The sequence below is a fragment of the Buteo buteo genome, chromosome Z (genome assembly GCF_964188355.1).
Source record: "Buteo buteo chromosome Z, bButBut1.hap1.1, whole genome shotgun sequence".
NCBI classification, from domain to species: Eukaryota; Metazoa; Chordata; class Aves; order Accipitriformes; family Accipitridae; genus Buteo; species Buteo buteo.
In genome coordinates, this window is record NC_134204.1 from 41,820,639 (window position 1) to 41,835,446 (window position 14,808).

The window sequence follows — 14,808 nt, forward strand, 5'->3', positions numbered from 1 at the left end:
AATACTGGTGACTCACCAATATAAGCACTCGCTCAGAACAGCTGAAGTGGCTAATGTCCCCAGTTGTTTTCCTTACTGGTCTTCAACATGTTGCAGCTCTTAGCAGGGATGGCTTAGCTGCACATGCAGTGGCTTCTCAGCCACCAAAGTTTACAGCTCTGTGTGTTAAATGGATTATTAAACTGGCATTCCAGGTTGCTGTAATCTGTCAGGAGCCAGGGAAGTAACAAGAGAGGTGTGTAATGGCAGAGGTGTGTGTCAGTGAGATGTTCTGAAGGGCAAAGGGAAAAGGTGAGCAGAAATGTAAATAGTGATTAATATTTGGAAGTTAAAGGGAAATGCAATAGATGCAGAGTTTGTGGAGACATTTGAGAAAACATTTAAAGTAATGAGAGCAGTGGTTAGGGCAGATACTTTTTGAAGTGTAATTTAGATTTGCAGATTAATTTAGAGGAATTGGAGGAGGATGATAAGGAATTTCTGCAAGCCTAGGAAAGCCAAGTTGTGACAGACAAACTGAGTCAAAATCCAGGCAAGGGTCTTGAGACAGTAAATATTAAAATGACATAAAAATTCCTGAAACTGATGTAAAACCTCAGAGTGGCCCAGGAGACAGTCTTCCAAGAAATGTGTAGAAGAGGTAGAAGAGAACAGAACATTTTCCTTAATAATGAATTTGTAGAAGCAGTTTGCACCTTATTAACTCACATTCCCTGAAATCTCACCCTGTCCTTTCCTGCTGCTAAATTAATTATGCTGTCCTCTTCATGTCAGGGAGTAATGTAATCACACATATGTTAACCAGGCTACCTCATAAGGGAAAACAAATCTCATTAAACATTATATATGAGTTTTTGAGGAGTACAAAAGCCTTCTACAGATGGCAGAGTTTAATTCTGTAGGCACTTCCCCAGTTCATTCCTAACCAGCCAGGAAATGAGTAAGTCACATTTGTGCTTGTTGCCTTTTAAGACAGGGAATGCAGAGGTCCAGGATAAGGCAGAAGGCCAATTACATCTCTTGTTAAATCCTATTATTAAGTGAACTTGCTTTAAGGACAAAGTTGATCCACAGCCCACAATTTGCCTTACATTAATTTGACTTCTTTCATATTTCCAGATTAACTGCAACACCAGAGAAGCAGAAGAGCAATGATTAAAGTCTGCGCTTTTCCAAATTCTCTGCACTCCTAGCTACAGATACTCTCCTCTCCAGTGTTTGTTTTGAAATCCTGGAAAATACACTTTGTAAAAAGATCTCATTGCATGCCCAGGCACATCCAAACTTTCCACTTGTTCTCAGACATTGGACACCAGTACTCTTCTCAGCTGGAAAAGGACATCAGGGCTGGACAAGGAAATGAGGTCTTGTAGCACAGTTCATATTTCAGTCTCCTCATATACGTGTGTTAATGTTATTATTTTATGCCTTATATGCTTTAATGGTACTATAATTATGTGTGGCACTTTACAAGGCTAATTAGGCAGAAATCCTGGCATCTGTTTTATTTTATATTTATCTTCAATACGAAAAATACCAATAATTTGAGCTGAGGTCATCTAATCAGATTAACTTTGCGTTGGCATAGTTCTTATGTCCTTTGCCCATTGTCTTCAGTTCTTCACAATACCAACTGATTCTGCTCTTGCTTATGAGACACTTTCTGCAGCTGCTGTCTTCTCCACTCCCTGGAAGTATGTCATGCCGTAGGAATACTTCCATTGGCTTTCACTGGGCTTCTCACAGAGCAATGTACAAGTCCACATAAGAGTCTAGAACTGTCTTTCTGAGGACACGAGTACATTACATCACAGAGTGACCTTAACAGAGCAATGTAGTCATATTCGGTTCAGTTTTGGTATCTGGCTTTATTGCAGCCCTTGCACACAATGCTTCTGTTGTTCCCAGGGACTTAGTCCTGGTTAGACCCTACGGGCTAAACTCTGTCATAAATCAAGCAGAAAATGCTTAAAGTTCTTTCTTCTTTTCTATGAAGGTACTACACTACAAAATGCAGTAAAATGAATAAGGACTCCCCCTTTGTGTTGCTAACCAAGAGGTGGCATGTAACAGTGAGAGCAAATAAAAGGAGTATACATACTCCTGTCTTTTTTCAAGTTTTCTGAGGGATTTGATTCCTAAGAGAAAACCAGAGAGAAGCTGGGTAGAAAGTACTAGCAGCCAGTGACTGTGCTGGCCCTTTCTGCTCCCATATGGCTTACGTGCCATTTCGGAGGCAGGGGGCAAGAGAAGAAAGGCACACGTGGGATGAGCAGGAAAAGGTCCTGACAGTTTTATTTGATTTTTCTGATTGCTATCACATTGCACTGTTAGTAGCAAACCGCAGCTGCCAGCTGAAGCAGTGGGGAAAGGTCCTACTGCTGCCATCTCTGGCATGAGCCACATGTGCACATCAACATAGCAAGTACATCTGTGTGCTTTTTAGGATGGCTCAGAGAGGAAATATTTTCACGTTCTGTTGAACTGGTTCTGTATAACGTTTTGGAAGGCTCTGCTCTGAACAGCCTGGTATGGTTTAGTACTAACAGAGTACATGTGTTTGGCATGTTGTCCCTGCACACTGTGACTAGATTTAGTATATTTACTCTTCCATGCACTGAAGTTGCTTCTGGTGGTTGACACCCTGAAAACCTCATATGGAGATCATGGAGCTCTCCGGTATTTCTGGTTTGCTGAGGGTTGGTGACTGATCTTAAGAGGCACCTGAATTTATTAATGGAAATTGCAGTCGGTCCAGTGCCAATTCATCTGCTGGGACTCAAGAAAGGGAACCATGCTGTGGCTGAGCTCGGCGAGATCAGCCAGTACTGAGGGTGCTCATACAGAGCCATGACAACAGACGGGAGGGGTTTAGTCTGTTTCATATGTGGAGTCAGCATCTGCTGCATATATGTAAAATCAGTACTGCTGTACTTCCAGATAAAAGTTTAGTTAGTGGCTGAACTGAGCAATCTTTAGAAAAAAAATTTTTAACAATTCTGCAATGTACATGCTGCTCATAGTAGGGAAAAGACCAGGTGGCTGATCTCAGAAAAGGTGAAGCTGGGCATGAAGTCACAGCTCAGTAAAGCTGACTCTGTGAGTGACAACATGTAATGGAGTTTCCTCGCATAAAACCAAGCTACATCACCTGTGCTTTGCCAGCAAGAGACAGAAGCCATCACAAGAGAAGACCTGGCTTCACAAGGCAAAGTGGAGGCCTTCTGTGGTGGAACTCACGAGGTGCTCTGCTAAAGATAAGTAGTTATGAAGTGAACTTGGAGAGAAGAAGAAGGAAATATTAATATTTGATATTTTTGTCTTTTGGGCTCAGTATTCAAGGAGGTTTTGGTTCCTGGACAAGACCACAGAATTACTTTAAGGTTCAGGTATTATACTGAGTATTTCAGCTACTCAGGTGAGAACAATAATAAACACTTCAATTAAAGCTGTACTTTAATTACTGAATGTTAGTCATATCTAGACAAAAAAACCCAACCCCTGCTGCTGTACATGAAGGTATGGGTTTATATGTATACAAATTTAGAATAGGGGCTACTTGCAAAAATATAGTCTAAATATTAATTTCAACACAAGTACATTTTTCATTTAAAGTGGGATTTAAAGTACACTGAAACAAGATGTGCTGGAGCAGGCATTTATATAAAGATTGAAAGTGTAATTCTAACTAGTAAATGGCAAATTTTTCCTATGAAGACAAAATTCCAGCAAAGTCTGGCTCAGGGTAATGATGGTTTCATCACCCATTTCCAACTGGGTGGGTTTGATATCCACTCTGGTGAAGCATAGCATGAGGGTTAGAGTTCGGGAAGCAAGGATCCTCAGGTTGGAGTAACACTGAAATCCTGCTCTACGCAGAGAGGTGGATGGAGGTGGGCTCGGGGTTGAGTGGTAGGTCATCATACATTTTGAACTGGGGAGGTTTATCATCTACTCTGCAGAAGGGTAGGGTTGGAATTGAGTTTAGGGCTGGGAAATCAAAGACTTTGGAGCTGGAATGCCAGCAACACCCTGCTCAGCCCAGAGACCTGGGATGGCAGCTGGGCTCAGGACAGGGCTGTAGCTCAGCGCACATCTGGAATCAAGAACTGGTCTTCTCTCCTGCAAGGAAAGCTGGGTTGTAAAAGTAGGGGCTAGATTAGTTAGCTGAGTGCCACCATATGATCCTTGGAGCAATGTGTAATTGACAAAACCAAACTGTTCTTTCCAGTATAGTCTACCTGTATTCTGCTATACATTTTAGCATTTATACATTTTTAGAAAAGTATTATTTTGTTTAAACAATATTAAAATGCCATTATCGTATTTGGATGTTACAGAATAAATCAGGCAAGAGAAAATTTTGTAAAAAATTTTGTAACAATCCAGAAAGAACAAAACAATGTGGACAGTATTCTCTGCTGATTTGTACCAGATGCTACACTATAGGTGTAAAAGCAAACGTAATTAGGCCTATTAACAACGAAATAACATCACTGCTCATTTATAAATAACTCTTACTTGTAGGCATGAACAAACAAAAAAGACATCAACAATTGCAGAAAACCTTTCTATGGATGATGTCCCTTTTCCTTATTGGTTCTGTGCCTGTAACAATCTGTTTTTAAGATTTCTTTGAGATACCAGCTGCAGAAAAAGCAGGGGAATGCCCAGCTGTTCAAAAGCAACTTCACTGTCCAGAGGACTGCATAATGAAAAAAATTAGGGTTGCCATGGCAAAATATTATTTGTGTACAAATAAATGCCCTGCGGTCAGTTTCTCCCTCAGATGACAGTACATTTGCAGAACTTGGAAGAAAACAGAAGAGAAAGCCAAATATGAGGGGATGTGCAGAGATGGAAAACGGAAAAAAAGGAAGTGAGACAGAAGAAAAGGAAGATTAGTTCAGTTCTGTTTAAAACTATTAGCCCCTATTTTGTAGGACTGCATGAAGTGGATCCGTATGTGCCCTATATTGCTGTAAAGTAGTAGCTTTCCAGGGATGGCTTCCTAAGACTGGCACTAGGGTAATAAACCTCCCTGGCAGGGGCAAAATAACTGCCCAAAACAGTGCAGAAATTCTGCAGAGGAGGGTTGCTCTCTTTCAGGGAGGCCTCCAGGACTGGTTCAGCTGTGTCAGGAGCTTTTCTGTCTCCTGAGTGAGCAAAGAATTGGCAGACACCGTGTCGGTATTGTATCCTTGGGCTTTGGAGTCCTACAGCTGGAAGTTACTGCACTCACCAGGCTGCTGGGCTAGGATTTTGTATGGCTTGAAGTCATGTAGTAATCCATCTCTTAGCTGGGTATCTTCTCCCACCTTTGTCAGAGCTTTCTTTTTGCCAGCATTGGCACCATCTCTTCTTTTGAAATATGCTGAATAGAGCAAGGATATATATGTATATAAAAAGGAAAGACATGTTCACAGCAACAGCAGTTCCAGCTGCAACATCAAATAGTAAGCATATGAGATTAAAAAAAAAAAACCCACAACAGAAAACAACCACCACCCCAAAACCAAGAAAGCTGACATACATATGGCACTTTTGCCTGAAGGGGCTATGACTGAAGTTTTACAAATTCATATCAAAGTGAAGAATACTCTACCTGACGGCAAAGGAAATCAGGATACTCGCTCATGCTGGAGATTGCCGATTACCACAAAAAGTACAGCTTCACTTTTAGAAGCCTTCCAAATGAGGCAGCTCCAGCTGCTCTCCGTTTTTCAGTTTGACACATACCGTAAATATACAGACCACAAGATAAATATATTTGTAAAGCTGTACAGGCAGGTATTGCCACAGGGTTCCCCCCCGGCCTGTTCACGTTAAATGCCAGTATTTCAACAGATTGCATACAACAAAGAAAGATTTCTGTAATGTATCACTTACTTTGATTACAGGTCATAACTTGTTACTTACCTGATGAAAAACTTGAATGGCAGCCCACGGTGTTCCTGCACTTGATCCTGACATTCGGCTTGTTTCACAGGCATAACTGGCCTTTTGTTTTCCTGTTACACCGATTTGTTTTGATCTGTGAATTTTGTGGCACTCAAGCAGTGTTGAAAGTCTTTAAGGTGGCAGTTATTGCAATGGTATGAGAAAGGAAATTGTTGGAAGGAGAAAGGAGAGGGATGAAAGAGGTGGTTGTTTATTGTTTGGAATCATCCATTTCATTCCTTAGCAAGAAGAAAGCATACTAATGGACACAGACGTTTATATTTTTTATGTTGTTTAAACATTTAAGGGGTTTTGTATCCCGATTTTACACTTCAGACTAGTTCTTCCTGATTTACCCTGCAGTTGGTGTGAGGAGAGTGAGGCTTCCCAACCTGAAATGTTATGTAGCCCAGGTTAAGGGAGTATAGGATCCAAATAATGGACATAAATGCCTTAAACCTCAGAGGTACAGAAAAAACCCTGTATATTCTGGTCTTTAAAAGCCAAGTTCCATGAAACAGACAGCACCACTTTGTCATTCTTGATTTACTTTCCAACCAAAAGCCTTACCAATTTGAAAATCTGCAAAGACAAAAAAAGTATTCCTCAGGTTAAAATATTTGTTCCCCAGGAATTATTAGGGGCAACTGTTGGATGTTATGAATTGTCCCTGCTTGGCAGAAGAATGACTGAGTCACACTGATCATCTCTAAACAAAAAAGGAAAGGCAAAAAAAAAGAGTAAATCCAGAAATTTCAGAGGTTCTTCTTCCTGTTTTTAAAGCTAGCAAACAGATGAGGCTATTTCTTCTAAAGTTTTTCACTTAGACAGAAAAAGAAAAGCCAAAATTACATCCCTTCTTGTGGTTGTGGTTTGCACTGTCAGCTGGTTTGATCAATGTCTGCAAACAATTTGTGTATGCACACTGGGCATCTCACACCAGGCCAAAATGATCAGATGTGCAAGCAGTGGTCTTTGCACCAAACATTGCACTTCATGGTAAACAAACAGGTTTCAGCTGCCAACAAAATGACAGATCTGTGACTTCCTTGCGACCATGTAGAGACAAAAGCAGTGAGTGGGCATTACAGCAGATGGCAAGGTCCAAGGGGGAATATGACTAATAATTGATGACACTGGGTATGAGGTTGCCACAACAATGTGCTGTTGTGGATGGAGTCCTATGACTGGCTTACAAAATACGGGTATTTCTCTTTGAGTTGTGTTCTCATCTGGTTAGGAGTATTCCATTTTTAGTTCTAGCATCATGACAAGATGAGTTCAGTAACTAGCAAGCTGACAGATCCCCCATTTCTATCAGTTTCTAGACATTGATTGTTACTTGATCTTCTTCTGAGACATGCTGTAAGTCTCACTAAACTTTGTGCCTCATCTGGCAGGCACAGTAGTACCTTTATAGCCTCTTTGTGTTGTTTACCCAGTAACATCCCCAAGGCTAAAGCTCACAGATTTATGGTTATGATCTACCAATTTCTGTAGCCAGCTAGGGAACAAACAAGAGTAAGTGATGAGATACTCAGTTACAGGTTGGTCAATGAGAGCTGGTCTTCTGCAGATCTCCAGGGCAGGGTTCCTACTCAGATTTGACAGCTGTCCCATGACATAGCAACAATTTCATCAACTTCTCCAGACTGACTCTGAACCATCTACTGCTCATCAGTGCTCCATTTTTTCCAAGCACTGGTGCACTTACTTCTTTGTCCAGACCTAGTGGTATGAAAAGTGAGAGCTGGGCTCTGTCTAGCTTGTCTAATAACTCCTTTTTGGGAGATCACTACATTTCAGTTTTAAGTTATCTTAAAAGAATACATCATGCCTGACTTTTGTTTTGGTGACAGTTGGAAAAAGTAGGGAGAAAGAAAACTCCACCCTTGCTCATGAGACAGCCATGAGCCCAGGCAGCATTGCAGCGCCTCGAGAACCTATCCCACTATGGTGAGCTGAGGTGCCCCAAAGACATGGTGACGTAGAGGCATGACACACCATCATGACACAGAGAGTGAGACTGTCTCCCATGTGGAGCAGAGAGCTAGTCACTGTGGGTAAAGGAATATGCTGCGCTGCTCTTGGGAGTGGAGGAAACAGCACACATCTGTGTTCACCAGGCATATTTACGAGGCATTTTGCACACTTATGTGGTTTTACTTTATATATGGGTCAATGATGTCATAAGATTGCAAGGAACAGCTAGACTGAAGGAAAACTGTTAGAAAAAAGGAGGAATATGAAGTAATAGGATGGGCAGGGAGGTCTGCTGGTAGAGGACAGCATGGGGGACAGAAGAGGAAGATGAGACTGGCTGCTGGAGCAAAGAAATGCAAGCATGTACTGCAGCTATTTTTCATGAGGTAGAATCATATGTAGCTGCCTCATTTTCCCTTGTTATATTAATCGGCACATTGTAATGTTTGCAACGAAACAGACTGGCTTTTGAACAAATATGAAAATTAAGATAGCTCTGCCCTGATGGAAAAGATGCAGCTTGCAAGAGAAACTTGCGCCACAACAGTAGCCACTGTGAACAAAAGCAGATGGAGAATAATCCTGATCAGCATGTTTCCTACATACAACCAACAGAAGTTCAACTATCTTAGACAGCCACAGAGGCTATTTAACAATGCCAAGTTTTAAAAATCAGCAGACCTTGGTTATTTCTGTAATGCAATAACTTCATGTTTACAGCCACTTAATCCACGCAAGCTTTTGCAAGCAACCTCACCTGCCAATTCAGTATATTTGCTATTGTGCTGTATTGTTCCCTTTTCTGCTACTCTGCTAATTTTAGATTTCATATCGCTATGCTTTTCACTTGAAGACTTGTCTTATATATTTCATAATATAGTATGATACCACTTCAGATTTCTAAATGGCAGTTACAGACATTTCCATAATGTAAAAATCAGTTTATAAAACAAAATCTGAGTGATTAGAGCTCTCTTTCACTGAAGACCCTAGGAAGGAGGTATACACAGAACCACAGAATCACAGACTGGTTGAGGTTGGAAGGGACCTCTGGAGGTCGGCTGGTCCAACCCCCTGCTCAACCAGGGCCACCTACAGCCAGTTGCCCAGGACCTTTTCTGTGAAGCTGCTTTCTAGCTGGACAGCCCCCAGCATGGACGGGTGCATGGGGTTTTGCCTCCGCAGGTGCAGAATTTTGTACTTCTCCTTGTTGAACTTCACGAGGTTAAACACCACAAAATACACCATGAAACAAAATACATTTTGTTAATTCCTCTTCAGTAAACCTCCCAAATGCAGAAGCTAGGAAGGAAGCTAGCTTCTAAAGAATTAATTTGTCTGCTCTATTTTTAACATGTACAGCTGAGGGCAAATCCCATGCAGAAGAATCATTAGGTATAAACCTAAGTCTGATACACTTTTAAGACTATATAATATGCAGTTCTATGGGAACAAGATGGGCAAGTAGAGATTTTTCCTTCTTACTAGACCAACTGTTATAGCTGAAAAAATTAAATTTTAATTGTCCTGCCTGTGTCCATAGACCACCACGGCTACAGCACTGTTTCCTTTTCTCTGGATCACCTTTTGGCTACAGCATTAGAATAGCCATTAGTGCAAGGGCTAAACTTGGCACTTTCACATTTCAGGGATTCCTACTGCTATTGTCTTTGGCTTTGTTTATCATGAACTGACAAGTTGCATCTGGGATTTTAAGATGTGAACAGCCTCCAGCTCACAAATGTGGTGGTTAAAAAATAAAATGCCCTGAACCTTGTTAACACTGCAAAGTTTTAGTAAAAACTCACACAGCAAACAGCATTTTCATCTGCTCAGTAGTGAACTGAACTCACTATCAGAGGAGCAGACTGTGGCTATTTCTTCTAGGAGATTCCTTAAACATAGAGTACCTTTAATACAGTTACTAAATTCTTGTGATCTGGAAAACATATCACTTATCTCAAAGTAGTTTCAGAGGCATAGCATTCTGATTATTATTGCAGGCATATCTGTGAAACTGAAAACACTTAACACTTTGTTACTTTGGTATGCAACTAAAGGTAATTTATTTTCAAACTGTTTAGGGGGCTTGGTGCGTCTGTACCCAGTTATCTCTGCATTATGGTCTCTAGGAGAGTAAAGTTACCCACTGCTAGAGAAAGTGATGTGACACTTGTGATACTCTTATTTCTACTTTACATATCCATTTAAAGGGTTATATCAATAACCTCTTTGTATTTCACAGTTACTTTTCAAAAAATTAAATTAATTCTTTACTAGGTTCAAATAAATACTTTTTTAGTTAAGTTTACCTTTACAGGCAACTATTTTCATTCACACTGCTGAAAACAAAGATCATTACAAATTTAGGAGGGCCTAATTCTTCATGTATACTAATTTATATGCAGACAACACTGTGGATTTGGGGCAAACCACTGGCCATTTTGCTTTGATAAACACACCAGGACTTTATTTATTCTTGCTTACACCAGCCAGCTGAACAGTCACCAAAGTGAAATAGAAAGACAAAAATCAGGACCTGAGCAAGGACCGCAGAAGCTGACTCATAAGAAATTGGCAAGCGCCACATAATACAGGGATAGAAAACGTGACACAGGGCCTGTGTTTGTATCAAGCTCTGAAGACACTGCATTTTCCTTCCCTCAAATGAGATATTTTCTAGTCATGAGCTGACTATGCATTGTGATTTTCTACTAGGTTACGTGTAAACATATTAAAGGAGCCACTGTGGTGGTTATTCACCATAGTAGTAGGCTCTATAAACACTTGCAAACTTTGAGTCATAATGAGTGCAAAATCTGTAGAATCAGAGATAAAATGTCCATTATCCCAAAGTAAGGAATGAGTTAAAATAAAAGTGAACCATATTTAAAGGTATAATGCCATGCAAAGATGCTGACAAGTCTGAGATGAGCTGAGCTGAAAAGATCATGGCCAGTTTAGTACTTAGCATGGATGTGGCAGCAATAAAGTAAAATGGTTATTAAAAGCTACAGTGCATATGCAAAGTGAGTGTATTTCTATTGAGACAAGCTATGTCATTTTGAAGAAGCCAGAAATTCGATGGAAAAGACATGCAAATCTACGCCAAAAAGGTATGCCACAATCAACAAAGTCTTCCTACTTGGAGTCCTCAGATTCAGTCCTGCCAGGAGCTTTTCATTATTACTGCAGACAGCTTCTCATAAAACATGAGTGTGAAAGCAGCAGCTGTTCCTTTCTGCAGACATGTGGGGAAACGTGGTATCAATCAGAAAATAATATCATTTTTGTATGAAACTCATTATGCACAAAACATAACAAAATTCCTCATTGTGCTCAAGAACAATAATTTGTGCTCAAGAATTACCTGTGCTAGTTTTCTTCAAATAGAGGAATTCCCAAACAACCACCAGAAGTGGAGAATTCTGTGGGCAGAAGTGAAAGCATTTGGTTTTAAAGACAGCCATATAGTAAACAAGTCTTCACAAATTTGTGTAAATATAAATCACATATAGATCCTAATTCTGATCTCCAGGATACTTGTGAAAACTAGGAGAAAGCCTTCCCAAGCCAGTGGAACTACATTCATGCGGAAGTTCAATTTAAGAAGAAAATACAAGTACAATGGTGTAAACCAGCTGGTGACCATCAGGCCTGTTGAATTCAGACCACAAACTCATTAAGGCAGGAACTGCTTCTTTCTTTGTGGCTGGTGTCTTATTCCTTAATTGCCAGTGTTACTACCAAATGAGAGTAAAACGGAAAACTTTGATTTTTCCTAATTTAAAGCAGAACTAGAACTACATGAATTTGTTAGAATTGGAAGCTAAAGTTTGACATGCATAAATAACAGAAACCCTATTACACCATGTCAAGCACTACTCATGTTTGACTTTGCTATGTTCACGCATTGTGTTCAATACTAACATTTTATGCAATCATCTCCTGCTTTTAAAAAAAGAATTAGCCATTCATGTTTCTCTGTGTACAGTTCAATGAAGATTCAAAACCCTTGATGAAAGTAGGTGAGAAAAACACCAGTGTTGCAACAAACATACTTCTGAAAATGTTGGCACAGGCAGAATTAAGTAGTCAGCCTACTTCAGTCTGTCTCATAATGATGTATTTTCCTGGTTTTGTTTGTAATATTCTCTGAATATTATTAACTAAATCTTTCCACTGATGGTTCCAGTGTACCAAAACAACACACTGAATGTTGTAAATAGAAAATTAACATAGTAAAAGGCCAGAGAATAATACACTGTTAATACCTAGTTAATTTCTATAATAGACATAAGCAGTAAAAAGACAAACCAAAACATAATCAGACTTTGGTTTCAAAAAACTGCACTTAATGACTCAGCTATCCTCCCACTGAAGGAAGAAACAGACTTTCTCTTGATACTAAAGGAAACAGGCAAAGGACTTCAGTCACCTAGAGGTGCTGCAAACTGAAAAGATGTGTATCCTTTAAGACTATGTGGGAAACAAAGAGAACATTACATTTTATTCTACTTTGTTCACTGCTATTTGACACTAGAAATAGAAAGGTAGTCTCAATAATACCAAAGAGCTTCAGTCAGCCACTAGAACATCCAAACACAGTAATAAAGATGCTTATAAATTTTTTTCTCTGGCATCTGCTGGAGGTGATACTGAAAAGGCAGCAAAAACCAGAGGTCCTAACATAGATAACCTGTGCTTAAAAAGCATGCTCTGAGCAGCATGGTTGGGAATTGTCTCCAGGAAAGATGCAAAGGACAAATAGGGAATGAATCCATAATGCTTATGAAAGACATCTTATCTCAGCTCACTCTCAACATGACAGCAGAAGTTGAAGAGTTTTAGTTTCAGAACAGGAACAATCCAGTGTTTCTTAAATGAATTATTGTGTGAATAGGTTATTTTCTTTACATCAGTGTGCATTTTTTTTCCTAAACAGGTTTGAGATTCAAATTTTCTAGTATACTTTAACAACCCCTGTAGCACTAGATTAAAAATTCTCCTTTCTCTTTCAACGGTATATAGATTCACATTCACATTCTGAGTATCACTTCAGCTGTAGGCAAAACAGCTGCTACTTCACTGGGATGCAAACTTAAATCCAGTTCTTGTTCCTATATATACAGTTTAAGTTTTCTTTGTGACTGAAGGACACACACAAGAGGCAGTGGATCAAATTCTAGTCTCATCCAATCAGACATAAAATATAGCAAACCCCCATGAAATCAAGCCAGGCAGAATAACATACAAAAGAAGCCAGGTCTTCTAGGCAGAAGCACTAATCCATCTGCAAAACAGCCTCACATGTTTTTTTCTTTGCCTTCCAATCAGTTTGTGTACAACTGTGACAGCCGTTTACCATTTCTGCCACTGCTTATCCTCAGGGCAACCATTTATTGTACAAAGAGCCTCTGCCCTCCTCCACCGTCACCAGCTGCAACTGTGGATCTCCAACCACCCCACAGTATTCAACTGGGTTCTTGGCAAACTCCCGTCCCCCCTAGAAGTGGTGTCCCAAAGGCTGAATTTTGATTTGCATTTGACAAGCATTCCTGTGTTAAAAGAATTTGCAGGGTGTTCACAGCTGAGGGCAACTTGCACACAAACTAGTCATTTGGAGTCAGTGACTACGCCAGCTTCAGACGTAGATTTAACGTTGTGGGTTTTACAAGCCTTTGAAGCTAACCCCAGAACAATTGTCAGCATTTATAGTGGTGATTTCTAACATGCCACTGGGGATTGCTTCATAATCAGAAAGAAAAGAAAAAGAACCACAAAAGTAAAAGTCCTGCCAGAAAAGAAGTAGACCAAATCAGACAGATGGTTAATATTAACTGAAAGGGCATCCAGATTTGTGATTTTCTTTTTCCTTAACAGCAATATCAACAAACAAGTTAAGAAAGCTCATAATATTTCTTCAATTACCCATTCAAACTCTTGGTCTACTTGTATTGCATAGGTGATGGGCACCATCAGCTTTGTCTGCCATACCGACAGGGCAAGTGGGGATAGGTGGAGATCACACAGTGTTCCAGAGACTTCTCCTTTTTAACTAAGTAACCTTTTTTTTTTGTCCACTAAGAACACAGGTAACCCATGTTCTCTGTCTTCGATCATTTTTCGGATGTGGAGTATTAACCTTGTATCAATGGATATGGATTATCTGTTCCTCTGTAATTTAAATACAGCTGCACAAGAAAAGGAGCAAAGGGGTCCAGGCAGTAACTGAAACAGCTGTTGCAGTACTAAGAGAAACTGGTGAACCCTTTTGTGACAGAGTATATCCTGGGAGATAACAGCAAAAGGCCTATTTTTCTACTCCAACTAAAAAGTGAAGAGAACAAATAGAAGGAGGATTCAACTACAGACCTGACTGTCTCCTATAATTATGGTATAAAAATAGGGATGTTGTTCTCTCTGGCAGCCCGGAGACTGATCAAGGATGTTACTCTATCCACCTGCTTAGGGTCAGACCAAGGCAGAGCTACACAAGACCTGCGTCTAAACTTAGTAAGACGTCTGCCACAGCAGTGATTGCATCTGCAGTCCCTGACACCTGCTTCAGGGAGAGACCCACAGCCAGGAGGTCAGCCTGGCGAGGAATGGTTTTTATCCAGCCTGCACGGGGCCAGCAGCTTACGGAACAGCATAGCTGTGCCCACACTCCATGGCCGTCAACCTGAGCCTGCTCCGCACTGTCCTTGTGATCCCGATTATAGTTGCTATTTTTAGGTGGCAAGCTATGCAGAAAACTAAAAGGCATAATGCACACCCTGCCACTGCAGTATTACTCAAACATCACGCTAATGATGTGTTTTTCCTGTCCTAGCACAGGGCATAAAGGCATGCACGGACCTCCTGGCATAGCATGTGGTGAGA